The 21381-nt window shown below is 43.3% G+C and overlaps 1 protein-coding gene across 1 annotated transcript in view; it reads left to right on the forward strand.

The window, feature by feature from the left end:
- The window catches only part of RORB (RAR related orphan receptor B), a 204125-nt gene that overhangs the window by 82255 nt on the left and 100489 nt on the right, over positions 1 to 21381 (forward strand). The window lies entirely within an intron of this gene.

Below are 21381 nucleotides of genomic sequence, written 5' to 3' on the forward strand. Positions count from 1 at the left end.
CCATCGCCCTCTGGAAGCTCTCCACGCCGGACAGCTACCGATCCGTCGGGAACCAGTTCGGCGTGGGGAGATCCACTGTCGGAGCAGTGCTCATGCAGGTACGGCGCTCGTCGGCCACCGAGCCGGGGGGGAGGGGGGCTGCGAGGAGGGGATGGGCCGCCCCAGGGACAAAGGGGGGGGCGGGAGGAGGCGAAAGCGCCCCGCACCGGAGGGGTCGGGCTGTCCCGGCCGTACTACACGCCGCCAGGGGGGTTGCTTCCGGGAGTGGGGCGCGGGGCACTGCCAGGGCACGCACGCTCCCAGCCACCCGGGCGCCCCACTGATTGACGCTTTGCTGTGTCTCTCTCCGCAGGTGGTCAAGGCCATCAACCGGGTGCTGCTCCGCAGGGTGGTCCGCCTCGCCAACCCGGATGCCGTCATCCGGGGATTCGGCGCCCTCGGCTTCCCCAACTGCGGGGGGGCCATCGACGGGACGCACATCCCCATCCGTGCCCCGGAACACCAGGCGTCCCGGTACGTGAACCGCAAGGGGTACTTCTCCGTCATCCTGCAGGCCGTATGTGACCACCGGGGACAGTTGACGGACATAAATGTGGGCTGGTCCGGCAAAGCACACGACGCCCGGGTGTACCGGAACTCCTCCGTGTGCCAGCGGCTGCAGGACGGGACCTTCTTCCCCGACCGCCACATCAGGGTCGGGGACGTGGACATGCCCGTCTGCCTGGTGGGGGATGCCGCCTACCCACTGCAGCCCTGGCTCATGAAGCCCTACACGGGACACCTCAATCCCTCCCGCCAGGCCTTCAATAACAGGCTGAGCAGGGCCCGCATCGTGGTGGAGGGGGCCTTCGGGCGACTGAAAGCCCGCTTTCGATGCCTCCTCACCCGTCTGGACCTGGCCGAGCACAACATCCCTCCCGTGGTGGCGGCATGTTGTGTGCTCCACAATTTGTGTGAGCGGAAGGGGGAGGCTTTCTTGCCAGCCTGGATGGCTGAGGCTGACCGCATGGCTGGACACTACGGTCAGCCCCGCACCGCCGCCGTCCGGGAAGCCCAGCGGGGGGCCATCCGGATCCGGGAAGCCCTGCGGGAGAGCTTCCAGGTGGAGGAGGAGGAGGACTGACCTCTCCCTGCATGCCCCACCGGGGCCTTCTTCCACCCTACCCCCCCCTTCCCCTTTCCCCTCCCTACCTACTGTCAAATAAAGACACCTGTTTTTCCAACAAAAACGTCTGTTTATTTCAGAGAACTGGGGTGGGGGAGGGAGGAATGAAGGTGGGAGAAGGGAGGGGGAAACCTGGGACGAGGGAGCTGGAAGGGGAGGGGAGGGAAGGGAGGAAGGGAAAGGAAAGCTCAGGGGTGGGAGTCTGGGTGCCTCTCCCGTCTCGCCACACTGCGGGTCCGGGGGCGTCGGTGGGGAATGGTTGTGGAGGGGGGGGCAGAGAGGACAGGGGGTGTGGAGGAAGCAGGAGCGGAAGCAGGAGGAGCAGGAGGAGCAGGGGGAGCAAGAGGGGGAGCAAGAGGGGGAGCAGGGGGAGCAAGAGGGGGAGCAAGAGGGGGAGCAGGGGGAGAAGAGGGGGAGCAAGAGGGGGAGCAGGGGGAGGAGGAAATGGAAAGCGGTCTAGCAGGCTCTGGAGGTGGCCTCGCAGGGCACGGCCCTGCTCCTCCAGGGCCTCCAGACTCCTCTGGCGCAGCCTGAGGTCCTCCTGGACCCAGTGGTCCTGGAGACGGAGCTGTCGGTCCAGGAACCGGAGATGCCGCCTCTGGTAGTCCTCCTGGTTCCTGGCTGTCCTGCTTGCCCGGGCGCGGGCGGCTGCTGCAGGCGGGGTGGTGCGCCCTGCAGTCCCCGGTGCTGCAGCTGTGGTGCAAGAAGACCAGCGGTCAATTACCCCAGGGGCCCAGGTGTGTGAAACCCAGCTCCCCTCTGCAAGGCCAGGGCCCCTGCAGGATCCCCAGCTGCTGCTCCGTAGTGGGCAAGGCCCAGGCGCACGGTCCCGGGGCTCCCTCTCGCCCCAGCCCCCCGTACACATAAGGGGAACACGAGGGTACTCACAGGTGGATGCCTCCCCGGCCTCTGATGATGCAGGCGAGCGGCTCTGTGGGGTGCCTCGGGGGTCCCGGGTCCTGGGAAGGCTGGCAGCAGGCTCCTGGCTCTCAGAGCCCTCTTCCTCCTCCTCGGTGTCCAGGAGCGGTCCCTCTGCCCCGGGGTCAATCACGTCCCGGGGGGCAGGGACGGCATGAGGCCCCAGGATGCGGTCCAGGGCATGGAAGTGGGGGCAGGCCTCCGGGTCAGCCCCTGGCAGGCAGGCCCGGGAGTAGGACTGCCGCAAGTCTTTAATCTTGCAGCGCACCTGCTCCCGGCTGCGCTGGTGGCCCCTGGCGGCCAGGCTGGCAGCCATGCGTCCATAGACGGCCGCGTTCCGGTGGCTAGTGCGGAGATCGTGGACATTTGAGGCTTCCCCCCAAACCTCGATGAGGTCCACGATCTCCGCACTTGACCAGGCGGGCGCCCGCCTTTTGCACCCCCGGGCAGGCTCCCGGGAGCCGCCAGGCTGGTCGTGGGGAGCAGTGGAGGGCTGGGAGCCCTCGGATGGCTGGCTCATAGTGTGGCAGGTGCAGGCTGTGCAGGCACGGGTGCTTGCAGCCTTGCAACTGGCACAAAGTGAGTAGCCAGCCCGTGGCCCTTTAAGGGCTCCGGGGCCGGGAGGGGGGCAATAGAGTTTCCCTGGTGTTGGCCAGAGTGGCCACCAGGGAAACCTGGGAAGCCTTAGCCTCCCACTAGTTCGAACTAAAGGGCTACACAGCCCTTAGTTCGAACTAGCTAGTTCGAACTAGGCGTTAGTCCTCGTAAAATGAGGTTTACCTAGTTCGAACTAAGCGCTCCGTTAGTTCGAATTAAGTTCGAACTAACGGAGCGCTAGTGTAGCGCATAGGAAAGTTAGTTCGAACTAACGTCCGTTAGTTCGAACTAACTTTCTAGTGTAGACATACCCTCCTTTCCTATATAAGCAATGTTATTAAACTTCTTTTTATGACGCTGTGGTTCTCAGTGACACCATGTGGCTGATAAAGCCATGTACAGCTAGGTGCATTGGTGTAATAGATCATTTGTTACATTGTAATGGATAGGTGCCATATTTTAGCATCAATCTATTTTACATCATATTTATAAGGAAATTGCTACCAAATGGTGAAACATAATTTTGATCCAATTCTATTGTTGCAAGTATATATTGGGAGGCTGATTCCTCCCTCATTAAAACCATTGAAAAGAAAAAATCACTTCATTAATGTTAGTGTACTTATACGCCTAAAAAATGGTCTAAAATTTTTCCTGCTCTAAATGCTGCCACAGAGGAATAGAACTGTACTTTGTGGTATTATTACAGTACTGTAATGGAAAAACTTTAACATGGTGTATAGATTAACTACTCTCTGTTTAAGGAATATAGTGTATTTTTAATTTTATCACAGAATGACCAAGAATGCATATTGCCTAAAGAAATCAGAGACATTTCTGAAATAACTCTGATGTATTATTAATTACAGTAGCTAGACACAACTGGGCTTGTCTCCAAACTCTGGGAGCGCTCAAGGAAAGAGGGTTAGTATCAGTGTTGGAATTATGCCAGGGCCCACCAAGGCTGAATCCTGGTAGTTCAAGAAGGAGCCTAGCATATTCTCGTGAGGACAGACTAAATGAAAGTGCATCCCCCTAGTTTGGACAGCTGAATTCTCATGGGTGTAAACAGAAGCTGGCAGAGGATAATTAGCCTCCCCTCTAAACAAAATCTAGGAATTCTGCAACAGAAACTTGTTTATCTCATTTTATTACAAGTAGACATATTTAATCAGCTTACAAATGTACTCATTTAAAGCATTACTTTTTAAATGTTTAGAAATCTAAACATTACAGACAGTGATTTTCTTTCTGACTTTCTTGAAATGAATTCTACAGCTTCAGTAAGCTGAAAGTCATCAGTTTTTCCCTTGTGTACAGGTAAAATTATACACCAGTCAAGCCATGATTTTCCCATTATGTATCAAAGCCATGAATTAGCTGGACATATGTCACTGAACCTCTGCATGCAAACCACATAGGTTGTTCGTACTACCAAAATAATTTTTTATCAATTTCGCCACTTCAGAAAACAGCAAACCGAGATATTTCTGAACTGGCTTCAGTGATCTTTCTGTAAGCTGGCAATTTGCAAGAGATGAAGCTAAATAATCATGGTTTAAATTAAAACCATACACTCAAATTATCTCTTTAATTTTTATTTGTGTTACATTTGGAATTTTTATTAACATTTCAATATGTTGAATAATTTTGTAGCCTCTCTGTTCAAATCTTGATTGACTTTATGTTGTCTAGTATTCAGTTACTTCATAATAGATGTACTGATAAAATTCCTGAATTTGGGTAGCCATGCTCACTTATCTCTATTGTATTTTGGGGGACTGAGGGGTAACTTATCTCTTATTTGCAAACTTAGCCATTCAGACTCTCTTCAACTTTAATCCTTTTTAGTAAATCTGCTCTCAGTGTAAAGGGTGGTTTTCATCTGATTGAAAGCACTGAGTAAATTAAGTGTAATTTTTATAAGAAATCTGTCTTTTGATGCTGAAAGGTCAATTTGTAGTATGTTTTTTCTTTGTTTAAGGTAAAATATTAAGTTAAACTTCTCCATTTTTACTCCTATGCCACCAGTTTGACCTCTCATTTCAGGATCTTTCATTGTGTCCTTTGCAACCTTTCAAGTGCAGGATAGTTCTCAGAAACTGAAGCAAAATTTCCTGTACAGAGAGTCCATCTTAGACAGAAGACATGAATACTTGGTGTCATACTTACACTTCATAATTTATGTCTGGAAATATAGCATCTTGGAGTGTTTTAAAATTAATCTTTTGATCTTGTAAATAGTTTCAAATTTATCGTGGATGACAGTATAACTTTTAAAGGCATCCCGGCATGCCAAATTCAAAGCATGCTTTTAGCAGTGAATTTACAGAGCTTGTGATTCCTTCTGTTGCAATCGGTTTGCTACGCCTGAAACTAAGCCAACCATATTAATGGCAACATAACAGTTTTGTCCATGACAGTTGTTTATCCTCAATTTTAGACAGAATATTTTGCTTTTAATCACTAATAAATTTACTTCTCTCCTACCTCGTGTGAAAAGAGTACACTGAAGTTGTTGTTGTAGGAAGGAAGAAGAGCCAACTAAGAGTCTCTAGGAGTCAGCCCCAGAGGAGTGGCCTCTGGCTAGACATATCCCAGAACTCCCTGGAGAGAGGAAATCGAGTCCTCACAGAAAGAGAGAAAGAGCATCAATACCTTTAGGCCTGATCTATACTAGACCAGGCAAGTTGGCTTAAGGTATGCAACTCCAGCTACACGAAATGCACAATCTGGCCAGATCAGTCTGCCCGTGGCGGAGTACAGTGGGCACAGAGCAGCCTCTGAACAGCGGGCTTGGCTTTGCCGCAAGTGGGGGGTGCTTCAACCCAGCTGGAGCAGCTGCCACCTGCAGCAGACCTGCGCACCCCCTAACCAATTAAACTTAACACTTAACTAGTTAACTGATTAAATGGGATTTTACATCCCTACCTTTCCCTGTACCCTTTGCCTTCCTATTAGTCTGTAACACACTTAGAACAATGTTTTTGTTGTTACGGCTCCAATTCTTCAAAGTTCTAGAGCTTGTCAAAAAATTTCAGTTTGGAAGATTGGGGGATTTTTGTTTTATTTTTGAGCAATGGCTGTTTGGTGGGATCAGGAGTTATGCCCATATTTTTAATTCAATTTTTTCAAGGTTTTTGTTAAAAAATAAAAACTGAAAAAAATATTAAGCTGATTGGATAAAAAATCAGTAAAACAAAAAAATGTTTGCCTGGTGGCTCAAAATGTTTCAGTTGCCAAAAGGACACTTTCAAAAAAAAGTTCTGTTTTCAAATTTCTATTTTTTTTCTGTAAAACTCTCAACATTTTGTAGAAAACTTTTGATGCAAACAGAAAAAATGATGTGAAAATCCATTTCTCAAATAGTTCTACAAAATGCTTGAGGCTGAACATGTGGTTAAAACTTGGTAAGCTTGGAGCCTAAATTGTGAATCCTTTTCCAGTCACTTCTGGAAGTCATGACATTAGAGGCGGTGGAACTCTTTGCATGAGAAAATGTTTACTAGCACAAGCAAAGAGTTGACAATCTGGCCCGAGCAGTAGTAATAAACCACAAGGTTTAAAATATATTTTAATCCAGCTCTTGTTCGTAATTCTTTATTTTATTTCTTTATTTGAAGGTAGAATTTATTGGTAGTCATTTCCCTAGCTGGTACATCCTTTCAAGCACATGTTGGTCTGTGCTTTTTATTTTAAAGGATATCAGAGATCAGGTATCCAAGAATAGCCAACAGCAGCGCTTATGCATGTCATTTGAACTAATGAATTTCTCCATTAATCTTTGTATTTTAGATGACAGCTTTGGCACTTTTATTTATTTCATGTAGGGACTGAAATGCAGAGCTCCTGTGAGCCTGATCTGAGAATCTTCAACACAAAGGCAGAACTCCTGTTGTTAGACAACTGGACTTAATGATCACAGCAAGTCGGATTGAAGTTTTATTGGTGTGCTTCTGTGTGACTGTGACAGTGCTGACACTAAATCAGATTCAGTTAGCAAGGGCTCATTAATGAGTTCTACTGCTTTGCAAGGTAGAAAGGACAAAGCATTTTTCAATCTCCATGCTGCACATTAGTTGCTATCTCAGTGGTAACAGACCAGTAGTTTAGAAAACAACTGCAGGATTTTCTCCATAGATTAATGTTAAAGAATGCTTTGCTAATGTTTCCTTGAACAAATGTGGTATGTATATTATTGGAGAAGGGGGTATCAGGGGTGAAAATGCAAGAAAATGTTCTCAAGTGCTCTTGAAGTAATTGTAAAATCACTGTGAAGCTCAGAGAGCAGTGGAAACTGCATATGAGGATGACAACATGGCTGAACAGAGTATCAAAGCTGCCTGGGGTAATGCGTTCTATTGTCTACTCAGCATATCACTAAAGCTAAGGACTGTGCCTGTCATGCATCTCTGCAGGGTATCACATTCCAGAAACACATGGGAAGGAACACTCTATGGGATCAATCCTACAGGGTGCTGAGGAATCTGGCCCTGATCCAGCAAAGCACTTAAGCACATGCTTTACAATGTGTGTACTGCCATTGAAGTCTATGGGACTATGCTAGAATGTTTACCACTGAGTTCTATCTCACTAGTAGTCAAACAAATACACCAAAGAGGAATGAAAAGGATGCAAGTTCTAGATTACAGGATTGTTGTGAGATAATGTACTGACTTTTTAGTAAACTCATTAATACACGCTAGGTATATTTTAGAAAAGAAATGCCCCCAAAAATCCATTTTATTATACACAAACTCAATTCCTTATTGAAATTAGAGAAAAATAACTATAATAACTTCCCTTAAATTCTACAAATATGCTCAATTATTTTACAAGATAATTGTCTTCCCTTCAAATTCTATAGGACTATTATTACAGAAAAATACAACAATTAATATTATTGCTACACTTTAATATGACCCTGAATTTTAAAAAGTAGTTACATTTCTTGCCATTCCTGTGGAAATCTGTCTAAATCTGGCCAAATTATAGGCCTCTAAAAAATCACTGTTCACACTTGTTAGGTAGAGACTAGCTGGAGCTTCACAGTTAAGTTCCCCAAAGATTTTGTCTACATTGTACATACTTGAGCCTGGGTGTTAGCAGGACATTCCCTTTAATGGAGCAGGGCAGAGTACTGGGCCTGAGATTAGGAGACCCAGTCTGTCCTCCTCCTATCGCCACTTCTTCTAAACCTAGGCCATCTGGAGGAGGAAATTTCTTTATTCAAATCTAGAGAGGACAAGCACCAGACCTGGGAGTGGTGCTAGGGGAATGGGTGGGGACACAGAATCTTTTGGCAAGATTGAGACTGGTGGTGGGAGGAGGGTAAGAAAACTGAAACTGAGTTGATGTGAGAGGGTGTGAAGGTCTCAGGGGACTCAGAGTCATTTTATATACCCTCTTGTCCCCAACAAGAGAGAGAGAATTGCTTGCGCTTAACTGGGTGTCAACTTCCTGACACCTTCCGTTTGTCAGCCACCCATACAATCTTCTCTAACTCAGCCCTTTTTTTTGCCTTTCAGGTTAATAGGTGTACCCCACTCCCCAAGTGCCTTTGAAGTATTCCTCTTTAATGTACATCTCTCTTTCCACTGATCACTCATAGATATCCAAGTCAGCACCACTATCCCCAGCACTGTGTACATCAGCTTGAGTGAGTCAACTCAGGACCAGCTCCTTGTATAATACCAGGGCACTGAGATATATTATTAGTGAAAACCGCAACGTCTTTATTATCAAAGGTTCAAGATTCAAAAGATAATAAGATAGGTTAATGGAAACAAAGAGGTTACATATAAAACAAAACCATAATATGATTTCTAGAGATTAAATTTCACTTAGGCTAAACTTCTGTCTTTTTGAATGCTTCCCATCCCGGCAGATTGTGATCCCATTTTCATGAATGTAATCATACTGTCTGATTACTTCCTAGATGCAAGATAAAGGGATGTTTCCTTCCCTTCCCTTTACTTTCCCAAAGTTCATTGTCAGCATCTCAGTGTCAGGATATTCTCTGACTTGCTGCTTCCCTGTTGATTTTACATCTCCCTCCCTCCCGGCACTCCAGTGACTTTGTATGGAAATGACTTTTCACTGTGTTAATTTACAATGCTTAATTTACATGTCAAAGGGACAGGTGAATAAACATGTTGTGTCAGAAAACCACTATGCTTTGATACACATTTTAAGAGTGCATTTTCAGCACATGTACATAACTCCTTACAGAGTGCCATTTCATAGTGATATTAAAGAGAGACCTTAGCTTTAATTTAAAATCTTGCTTTGGAAAACAAATTCTACAGGAGAAGGATATTCTTGTTATACCCTTGCCAGCTAACATTGAGGAGTTCTTAGGGGCAGACCTGCTGATGGGGGAGGGAAGGCAGGCAAAAGGGGCATCTGCTTCTGGGCCTGGCAATTCAAAAAAGTTTGTTCTGATCATTTCAAAACAAAATTCTGCCTACTGGACTGAAGAGCGTGGAAACTCTGAGCATGCAGGATAAGGGATAGAGCTTGGGAACCAATACATGCAGTTTTTCCAGGCTCCCAGCTTCCTGATAGGCTGCCAAAGACCCAGATGGGAAAGCTGGGAGGAAACTAGACGATACTGCTGCCTCATTCAGAGTACAGGATGGACCTGCTCTGGGATGGATCAGTGAATGGTGTTGGTGCTGTAGGACTTCTGGATCATTTGCTACAGAATTTGGCAAGTGTGTAGTGAATGAGGCAGGGAACTGCAAGCAAATACAGGCTGTCTCATGATTAAGGCAGTTGACTGCTGTGCTGGAGAATTGGATTTTATGTCTGCACTAGTCAAATCACATAAACCAAACTTTTTGCAGGTGGTCACTCACTGTGTATTCCTAATTTTCTTAGAATCTAATATGAGACTGTAGGGTGTGATTTGCAGAAATGCTGAGCACGCTCAGCTGCCTTTGAACTCTGTGGGAGAGGTATTTAGAGAGGGTAACATGATATACAATGCTAAGTATTTGGAAAAATCAGGTCCTTGTTCTTTCAAACTGGATATCCAGAATTAGTTGATACTTTTACCTTTATGTCTCTACTTCGGTTCTACATCTATAAAATGGGGATTAGAATACTCTCCACCCCCATTTCATTGGGACATTGTGAAAATGAGATTCATGAATGTTTGGAATTACTAACTATGTCTTCAGAGCAGAGATTCAATCGTGGGCAGTAAATAAGGCCTAGGGATGCACACTGAATAATAAGGAGAAACAAAATATTGAATAATTGCTCATTAATTGAGCACCATCTGCTCTGTGCACTGACAGAAGCTGGATCCTGTGCAAAGTTAGTATGTGACCATGTAATTCAAGACTGAGCATAAGCAGAAGAAGTAGAAATTAGGGTTTCATAGACATCCTTAAACCCTGGCATTTCCTGATTTTTCGGTGTGTCAGGGCTGCTCCCCACTCTGGCACTCCAAGTGCAGAAAGTGGGGGCCTTCAAAGACTTTAAATATACCTTGCCACTGCGAACACTGGTTACAAAAACTTCCTCCAGAATCACAATACACAGATTTTGGGAGGGTCGCTGCCTCATTAAGTGATTTTTATACCTAAAAACGGAGGCAAACTCTTGAACCCACCCCCACGGTTCCCCAAGCTCTTCTGCCACAAGAGAGCTTGAAAAAAGAAACGAGAAAAAAACAAGCTGCAGTTTCTTGTAGCTGACCTCTCAGTCTGAGGCATGCACACACACACAGACAGACAGACCTCCTGTACTTTCCAGGACACAAGAATCAAATCATCACCTTAAAAAAAGTGATTTTTATTGCAAAACAAAAGATATACTTGGCTGCTAGATCTTACAGAGCAATTAAGGAAAACAAAAACACAGAGAAAATCTCTGGGAACAATGCTTAGATGGTAAATGATGAGGGGAGGCACAGATTCACACAGAGCAGTTCAAACCAAACTACAAAATAAAGAAAAATACCCTGATCACTTTTTGTCCCTTTATTTACTGTCAATCTTCTTTTTGTTCAGTCCACTTCCATGCCCCGAATTCCTTGGAGCCATGGTAGTCCTGTCTGGGTTTAAATCATTCTGTGTCTATCAACTAACTCCTGGTTTAACTCTCCCACACAAAGAAAGCCGGCAAGGTACCTTATACAATTCAAATTCCAGCACTCTATTTCGATTGGTTCTCCCTAACCATGGCCAACACCCTTGCTAGCTAGCTGAGTTTAACCCCTTAGTCACCAGGTGCTGGTCAGCACTCCTCCTATCCATTGCGTGGTGCTTGATTTTGCAACCACAATAAATCCTTTAATATGTCAGGAACAAGTTGTGTGAAATGTACATATGACATAAAATCATGTGAATAGCATGAGTAATAATCCATCAGACAATCACAGGGTAGGCATGGTCTAAATATCATTTAGTCATGCACATTTGCAAAGTTTAGTTTCTTGTTCTGATCAATAAATAAGATAGTAGTCTGTATTTGTGTGTGTGTGTGTGTGTGTGTGTGTGTGTGTGTGTGTGTATGTATGTGTTTTTATTGCCTTCATGTATGAGAGGAAGTAGGGTCTGGAAAATAAAAGCGTGAGTCTAGGATCCAGGAACTTCTGAGCTCTAATCAGCCTCTGATCTCAGTCTGGAATAATTCCATCAACATCAATGGAGTTACGCTAGAAGTGACTGCAACTGATCAGAAACTGTCCCTTTAAATGCAACATCAGACCTAAGTTTTGTATTGTTTATTATTCTGTTTTGAATATGGCATGTTCATTGTCCTTTCTTACATAAAACTTATGTAATTCTTTGTAAATGTGAGCCTTTATTTATGCATAGATTTTCCCATGGCATCCATATGGTGATACAAAAACAAATTTCTCTTTCCCATTGAGAGAGAATGTCTATGATATAATTAGATACACTCAGTGCTAGGTAACAAGATTCTTCTAGGTGACTAAATGGGATCATATAAAAGAAGCAGTTGATCTTTGATTATAATGTTCTATTATCATTTTCCATATTCTTTTAGAATCTGATATGATACATTTTATTTTTATTTATTTTTCCGTTGGTGCAGTCTGCTTGGTGTTGCATTATGCAAAAGGCTTTTATTCTTTGGAGTAATGTGTTATATCTAAAGTAGTACCTTTCACCCAAAGAAATTAGAGCACTTTACAAACAAAAGTAAAGATCCTGAAAGCTTTCAAATGACTTTTGTATTGTGACCATTCCCCTTTGGAAGTCATTGAGTTTTGGCATCAATCCATACTCCACAATTGAACTTTAAATTGCTAACTTCACTGTTAAATATATTGGAGTCTTAAAATGTCCATTTTATGAATGTGAGCAATTCCTCAGTGGAGGAAATATGGCATTTCAAATAAAATCAATAAGGGTATGACTACACTACAATGTTAGTTCGAACTAACGGACGTTAGTTCGAACTAACATTCATAGCCGCTACAGTAGCGCTCCGCTAGCTCGAATTTGAATCAAACTAGCGGAGCGCTTAGTTCGAACTAGGAAAACCTCATTTTACGAGGATTAAGCCTAGTTCGAACTTACTAGTTCAAATTAAGGGGTGTGTAGCCCCTTAATTCGAACTAGTGGGAGGCTAGCCCTCCCCAGGTTTCCCTGGTGGCCACTCTGGCCAACACCAGGGAAACTCTATGCCCCCCTCCCGGCCCCGGACCCCTTAAAGGGGCACGGGCTGGCTACGGTGCCCATGCCAGGTGCAAGCCTGCCAGCACCCAGCCAGCAGACCCTGCACCTGGCACGGCACAGAGCCACCCACCCGATGTCCCCCAGCCCACCCCCTCTTCCCGGGACCAGGCTGGCGGCTCCCGGGAGCTTGCCCTGGACCGCAAGAGGCGGGCACCTTCCTGGGCTCGTGCGGACATCGTGGACCTCGTCCATGATCTCCGCACTAGGCACAGGAAAGTGGCCGTCTAGGGCAGGAGAGCTGCCAGCCTGGCCACCCAGGAGCAGGTGTGCATGAAAATCAAGGGGGTCCACTGAGACCCCCGACCCTGAGCCCTGAGCTTACAATGGCCGTACTGGGTCAGACCAAAGGTCCATCTAGCCCAGTAGCCTGTCTGCCGACAGCGGCCAACCCTAGGAACCCTGGAGGGGATGGACCGAAGACAGTGACCAAGCCATTTGTCTCGTGCCATCCCTCTCCAGCCTTCCACAAACCTTGGGCAGGGACACCACTCCTACCCCCTGGCTAAGACTACTCCATGGACCCAACCTCCATGACTTGATCTCACTTCCCTGCTTTTAGAGACCTCTATCCTGTCCCCCCTCCGTCTCCTCTTTTCTAAGCTGAACAGTCCCAGTCTCTGTAGCCTCTCTTCATCTGGGACCTGTTCCCAACCCCTGATCATGTTAGTTGCCCTCCCCTCTCCCAGCCTTTCTCTTCCCCTCTCCCACCTCCTTTTCACAGTCTCCGCCAGTTTTGTTCAATAAAGACAGAGTCAATGTTGGAAGAAACGTCATCTTTATTTTGTACATCAATAAGAAGGGGGGCTAGGGAAGGGTAAGTGGAAGGAGGTGAGGGAGGAATGGGGTACGAGCCCCCGATGGGGAGGACTGGGCTGGCTCTGCGGGCTTCTGGGGGTGGAAGCTCTCCTGCAGCCCCCCAATTGCCCTCTCTCCCCAGATGGCAGCCTGCGGCAAGTGCAGCCGGGCTGATGGCCGAGTGGTGTGATGTGCCCAGGGTGGGTACTCCGGGCACTCCAAGCCAGGACTGCTTTGCAAGCGGGGCACCCCTTAGAACTGTCTGTCCGGGGTGGGGGTCGGGACCCTTTAAGCGCAGCCCTTGGCTAGCCTGAGATAGCATCTCCACGCTCTAAGTCCTCCTCTGATGCCCTGCCAGCACTGCTTCCGGCCATCCTTAAGCCCTGTTCAGGGTCTACTCAATGTGGACTTGCTAGTTCGAATTAGCAAAACGCTAATTCGAACTAGTTTTTAGTTCTAGACGCGTTAGTTCGAATTAGCTTAGTTCGAATTAACTAAGTTAGTTCGAATTAACGTTGTAGTGTAGACATACCCTTTGTGTTTTGATATGAAAATGCTGTGGACTAGATGCCATTACAATTTACCAGGCAATATATTTGTTTTATCATGAGTAACATTTAAAATGGGCTATGAACAATACTTTTACTTTTACAGTTCTTTCTATCTAAGGCTCCCCAGTGTCAGTGCTATTTGTGCCTATAGACTGTGGTGGGTTATTCTACTTTCAAGAAGATGGGGAGGATGTTGAAAACCTGAGCAAGAGGGTAGCACACAGCTGGGGACAAAGATGTGTGTTTTGTGAAATTTCTTCTACACCAATATGGAGGAATGCTTGGAGGTTGTGCTTAGGTGTGCACAGTATGTACAAATACCCTCAATCCGCCAGTAAAATAGGGAATGGTCACAGCTAATATGGAAGGTACTGCAGCATTGAGGTTCAAGTACATGGAACAATTTTGCATTTGTTCCAGGGTTTGGAATGCAGGATTCTATTCCCCCATGCTTAGCCCTGAGGGTCAGTCTTGACCAAGAGGAGGAGATTGGGTTCCAGTTAACTGAGCTCTACAACATCCTTTAATAAGTAACAAACTAATAAAAATGTAAGCTAGTAGATAGAAGCACTAGTACATTCTCAGAAGTGTCCATCAGATGTATTTTTTTTCAGAATATCTGTGTACCTATTTCTTCAGCTTTCAATCAGTGAGAGCTCCAGGAGCTCTGCAAGACAGGCCTTGAATTTGTCATAGTGGATACACCCCAAATTAGTGGACACTTTTTGAAAATGTTGGCCTCTGAGGTTGAGAGTTGTTGGGAGAAAAAATAATAGACCCCAAAAGTAATCTAGACTTCATTGTCTTACCATTGGAATGTCCATCTCCCCCAGGAAAGAAGGTGGTTAGCTAACATGCCTTGTCACTTTGAGTTATACCAGCATCTTTGGGCTCAGATTGCAAAGACTGGCCAAAGCTAGAGCAAGTGGAATGGCTGTCAGAAAGCACCTTCCCCATAGATTTAATGGAGTGACTCAAAACAGTTGGGCAGAGCAGAATGTGATTTATATTGTCATGGTGGGTTTGCCACATTTGCCTACTGGTGCAGTAATTGCAGAACCCACCCACTGAGTGAAATTGTCTTTGCAGGAGTTATTAAAATCTATCTCTAGTGGAAGGCTAATTGTACAAACGCTAAGGAATACTCAATCCAATATTCATGATTCACTCCATCTTTTAAATTACACAGTGGTGCTGAGAAGATTAATTAGTTATTTGTTTTGGTTAGCTTTGGCTTCTGTTTTAATTCTCTAGTATAAGTGCAACACACAGAAATGACACTCTTAACCTGAGACATAAATGAGGCATCTGAGTGACTAGAACAAGCAAGCAAGAAAATCTCTGTGGTAAATAGAAAGCAGAAATCTGAAGGAGGGCGCTTGACTCTGTGTACCCCTGCCACCCCTCTCCATTTTTCTGTCCCATAGCTCTGTGTCCTGGGCAGCTTCCCCTCTTGCCCTGCGGTGGTTCCAGCCCCATGTAACCTCTTTATTCTAACTTGCAGGGTTACTGAACTGTTCTTAAACCTGTTTATTAAAATAGGGAAAGCATGAACTTTCTTATGCAGTCATAGAATCATAGAATCATAGAACTGGAAGAGACCTCAGAAGGTCATCAAGTCCTGCCCCCTGCTCTAGGCAGGACCAATTCCAACTAAATCAACCCAGCCAGGGCTTTGTCAAGCCGAGTCAACATTATTAGGTTTGTACAAATGAATGCTAAATGACTCAGTGGATTTTTCCAATCTATATAGGCATGACTCGGGTATTCTTTTCCAATCAATGTATCTTTTCACTGGAAGAGTATACAGAAGCAGTGTTTTAGAGGGATGATATGTTATACTGGACTTATTTTCAGTTATTATATTTGAATTTTTGTTTTCTGTTTTTTCTACTAGCTCTAGGAAGCTTGAATATACTGTATCATGTATTTCTGTACCTTTTTTGTCCTTTTCTTTTTGGAGAAATATTGGTTTTTGTGGCACAGAGGCAACATGGCTTTTTGTTAGTTCTGCCCTTTGGGTGCAGAGTTGTTGCTGATTATGTATATGATTATGTCACCAGTGTTATGTGATTGTAAGTTCTTAATTAATTTGATTGGACTGGCTGGACTTCCGGTATCAGAATAACAAGACCACGGAATCACACATGACTGTCAATTATTTTTCATATTACTCATATTTCTTGGCAGCGACACATAAGATTAGTAAAGTATATAAATAGAACTAGATGGTGCATATGAAATCTGCCTTATGTAAGAGCAACACATGCCTCTATTACCACAGGACACTACAGCTTGAGACATTTGTAATTTCTTCCCTTCTGTCACCTCTCCCTGCCCTTACTCATTCCAGTGGTTATATAGTCTCTTGCTTGTTTTGACACCAATAGCATATTACCCTTCCCCGCCTGCATACAATCTCAGTTGCACCAGACAGAACATTAGTAGGGAGAGAAAAGCCGAAGAAGGGTTCCCCGCTTCTCCATCCCTCTGTGTCCACTCCATCCCCACTTGCTCAGTTCATGAGGGGGATAAGGATGCATTCGTTGTCTGCGTGTCCACATAGATCTGGCTATTATTTGGCCCTGTGAGATCTCTCTTCACTGCCAGGTCTATATTATTTGACTGGGTCATGTTAATGATTCAGAGATATTCTGCTAAGAAATAAATTCAAAGGATGCTAATATCATAAAGGGCTATTTTTAAAAGACTGTCTTTTTCTAGTGCAAATGCTAGAATTGAGATGTCTGCTTACCTGCTTACATTTCACTGGACTTGTACTCCAATTGGTTAAAATAAGCTGTGTCCGATTATTGGTTTGTGGAGTGATACGTCATCCTAATTTTGGCCTGATTTTGACATTGCATCTCATTTTGGCATCAGTACTTTACCAGTTAGTCCCAGTGATTTTACTCATGTGACTCCTAATTTACATCAGGGTAAAATCAGAACCAGGCCTATTCTTGGATTCTTTTACCATTCACTTCTCTGAAGCTGCATGCTAATCAGGTAACTACATATGCAAAAAGATGATTATACAGGCAAATAGTTATCTGCACACACAATTAGTAAATCTGCACATGCAGGCACAAAGATTTCACAGGCCAATTAGATATGCAGTTTCATATGTATTTTTACTTCTGCATAATTTGTGCATTCGAGCTCCTTGTGGAAGATGTTCCAAGATGCAGAGGAATTAAGCACCTTAAAATAAATGAAAATTGGACAGCTAGCTACTTTCTGTATCTTTGAAAAACTCCCCATTGTGTCTATGAATGCATAGAAAGTCAGAGCTTGAGCAAGTTGTAGATGTGAGAAATTTCTTTAATTTCCTGTTTTATTCATTATGTTCACCTATCTTAACCAGGCCTACTGACATGGAAATGGGCACTTGTCCTGTGGCTTGGCAATTCAAGGGCTTCTCTCATGCTCTGGGGTACCACAATTCCTGCCCTTTCCCCTCCTTCCCAGTACTTTTGAGGCACCATGGCTGTTCAAGGTCCAGGAGGGAGGAGGAGGAGCAGAGACTGAGCTCAAATCAGGCGATTCTTGGTGCTCTGAAAATGTTACTCACTAGTCTTAGTTGCCTGTCTCTGTTGCATACTATTATTTTCTCTTTAACAGTTAGTCTTATAGACTTTAATACCAAACAAGACTTTCAGGGTCATCTACCAATCTCTAGAATTTAGTTGTGAGGTTAATAATAGCATTTGTGTGTAAGAACAATGAAAAGTCCTGTGGCACCTTATAGACTAACAGATATATTGGAGCATAAGCTTTCATGGGCAAAGACCCACTTCGTCAGATGCATGTAGTGCATTTCTGCCTCTGGAATTTCCACTATATGCATCTGACAAAATCGGTCTTTGCCCACAAAAGCTTATACTCCAATATATCTGTTAGTCTATAAGGTGCCACAGGACTTCTCATTGTTCTTGCAGATTCAAACTAATACGGCTGCCTCTCTGATACTTGATTTCTGAGTAAGCGTCTGATACAGCACTGGTTTTTGTCCTTATTTCATAAGCAAGCAAGTAGATTATGGACTAGCTTTGAGAAATACAACTAAGAGAACTCCCTAAAGCACTTAATAATGTTGAAATGCTTGTGCATAGGAATTGAGAGGTATAACAGGAAAAAAAAGCACCGTTCCATCTTTTACTGCTGGAACCAGTGTTCAGATATGGATAGACTTCCTAAGAAATAAAATGAACTGATCTCAGCTGGATGCCAAGCAGATTGGAGTCCACTGCAAACCACCACACAGGACTAAGCAGTTAACCCTCTGCTGAGAGGAAGCCCAGAACTATTTCTTACCTGAAAAAGGGGGTGAGGGGATCTTCCAATTCAGACCTGAAGACATTGGGAAAAGAAGATGACTTTGATTTCCATTGCTATTACTAATAATCATCGGCAAAAACATATAAAATAAAATAGATTGTTAATATATTCAAATGGCACCTTTTTAAACATAAAGCTGCCCCTTGTGCTCAGTTTTCATAGCTGCTCTTTTTAGTGGTAATAATTTTTTTTTTTTGCACTGCTTTTTTACTCCTGCTAGCTAGGAAGAACCAACATAGCTAAGAGAAAATGACTTAGAGTCATCAGAATTGTTTACAAACTTCTAATCAGGTTCAATCATCTCTGATGGGCATTGAATAAAATGTGGAAATGATTCCACATATATTGCCAAGCCACTTATGTCTGTATTTGCATTCTGGAAAATTCTGCCTCAGATCAAGAGCGAGATGTACCAAAGTAATATATTTCAGAGCAAAGTCTAAATACTAAAAGAACTGAGCCCCAGCCAAGAAGTTATACTTGGGTTTTACTCTGTAAATTGTCTATATAAATATGACACCTTTGTGCTCAGTAAAACGGTGTTGGGTGGCTTACACCTGTAAAAGGCAATGAAGCGCTGTGGATCTAATTTAGGTGTAATCTGGGTTTTAGAACCATTATTACAAGTGATCATATATGAGAAGAAAAGACCCCAGATCAGACAAGTTACCCTAAGTTGAGTTTCCAGGCTCACAGTGAGAAAAATCTCCTTTGTGTTTGTAGATTAAGCACAAATGACATGGAATACCTTGAGCAAACTCTAACCATGAAGCCTCACCATGCTATTTTTAGAGAGATACTTCTCAGAGTACAACTGCACTTCACTGAAGTTTGTATATTGACACTCACAAGAGCAACCAGTATTGTTAAAACCATTTGCTCTGAAAGAATTAGAGTTGATCCATATAAATATGATATAATCTCAATTTCATTAATATATAGTATTTATAAATTACTAGATATTACAGTTTATTAACAGTATGGAATAATAACACTTTATTCATATGTTGATTTACGTATTCTAAATTTTGCACAAACTTAACTAACTAATCCAATTAGTTAATACAGAGAGACTAATTTAACACACTGAAGTTTCCATCTGTAGTGCTACTTGCTTGACCCCATTTAAAAACAATGGCATAAGAAAAATATTCTGGAGGTTTTTTGTAGGGTTGGGCAAATTTAAATTGTTAATTTACCAGTAGTTTTGTTATACTATTGGACTACAAGAACTGAAGCAAACACCAGTGAAGAGCCAGGAAAAAGGTGATCATTTACAGCATAAAAAGAAACAAGGTCCTATTTTGTTTTTATCAGATTTTTGCCCTCTTTCCTACACTGCAAGGTTTTTCGGGGATATCCCGGAAAAACTCTGCCGCAACCAGAGAATGCGTTTGCTCTTCCACTTTTTTTTGCGGAAGTGCAAATACGCTCTTTCAGAAGCCCTGTCTTCCTCAAAGGGATCTTCTGAAAGAGGGGGATTTTCCTAAATTTGGCCCAGTATAGACGGGCCAAATTTCAGAAAAGCCTCTTCAGAAAAAAAATTGGAAAAAGCTGTAGTGTAGACTTAGCCGTAGAACACAAGCGAGGACTTTTCTGTTACGAAACTGGATCTCACTGACATCAAGAACAATAGCTTTGCAAGTTCTGTTATATTTAGGATGTGATTCTGAAGACAATATTCACATTTTCTGAGGCTGGAACCATTGACTGTTTGCATTGGATGGAAAGGTGAGAAGAGAAAAACATTCAGAAGATAGAAGTAACATTTTCCTCATAGCCGAGTAGCCCTTTTCCGGAGGCTCTTATTCTTATTTAATTTTTATTTAAATGCCGCGGGGGATATTTAAATCCCCCGCGGATTTCCCTACTACGATAGGTGAAATTTACATGCCCCTTCCGGAAAAGGGGCCAGTGTAGACGTAGCCCAACTGAAGAAGGATAGTACATAATACTGAGTGTGACTGCAAGCGTGGAAAAATGTACATAATAAATTATACAACTTTCTAAGCACTAGTATTACACTTTAATAGGGATTACTTGATCAACATAGTCCAACAAGCTTACCAAAACCTGTCAAAATACAAAGCTACTCATCTTTCATAATAGTTATTATACACATATGTTCACAGTATTTTTCACCTTAGAGTTCTGAGACTTTGGAGGAATTTTTGTTCAACCCTACAGACTGCTCAGCTCTTTGTGTCATCTTCTGGGCTTCAGCAGAGTTTCTCCAGACATACCTTGGTATAAATGAAAACAGAAATTTGCCCATTTGGCTTCCACAATTAAATTATGTACTCACTCCGGGATTATGTACTCACTCCGGGATTTTTTTCTTTTATACACATTTTTAAAACTAGGTGCTGCTTTATTTAGTTAAAATGGAGACTGACCTGAAATGGAACATAGAACCTGAACCTTTTTGTATCTCGAAGTTTGGATTTTAATTGCTAGATATGAACCCTTCCTTAAGGTTTTTACTTTTCCAGTTCAAACATATAACCAAAGATACTGACAGTATCTTGCATTTCTGGTTTTGATAGAGCTGAAACATAATTCAAAAAATTTTAGGCCCAAATAGAAAAAAAAAATCTTATGAAACCAGTACATCTTGTGAAATTTCTGCGACTCATAGAGAAATTGTGCAAGATTAGCTTACCTCACAGGAATAATACAAAAGATTGTGATGCTGGTGAAGTAAAATATAAACCTTATCTTGATTCATCTTCAAACCAGAACCCTACGTTAACCTGATGTGAATCTGGATCTTAACACTTCCTCCACAGGCTGTATCTAAAATTACATTTTTAACTCCGTGTATCTTCTACAATGTGGTTTCACTAGCTATGTTTCACTAGCTTGGGTACATCTTTGTAATATACAGTTTGTAAAATTAATATTTCTCAGTATGAACAGCTGTATTATTTAGTACAGTTGGAAATTTTAAAGGTCTCAAAATAATTTCCACAAAAGTACATCATAAAACCCATTTGAGCTAAAGTGTGTGCAATTTATATGTAGAATATAGTAAACTAAAAGGAATAAATATAAGACTGTATTTGAACCGTCTCTTATCCTATAGTTTTCATTGTAAAAAAGGCCTAGGGTAGTTGTATCTAATTTCCATGTTGGTCCCCATATTGGCCTCTTAATGATCAGTGAACTTTTACATGCTGTAGTTATTATTTTTATTCAAGATATTGGTAATGTATGTGTTTGAGGTTTGCAGAACATAATTTTGTCAGTTCCTGCTCTAAGTTTTTTTCATATTATAGAAGTGAGTTTGGCATTT

The sequence above is a fragment of the Pelodiscus sinensis genome, chromosome 6 (assembly GCF_049634645.1).
Source record: "Pelodiscus sinensis isolate JC-2024 chromosome 6, ASM4963464v1, whole genome shotgun sequence".
In the NCBI taxonomy this organism is placed as follows: Eukaryota; Metazoa; Chordata; order Testudines; family Trionychidae; genus Pelodiscus; species Pelodiscus sinensis.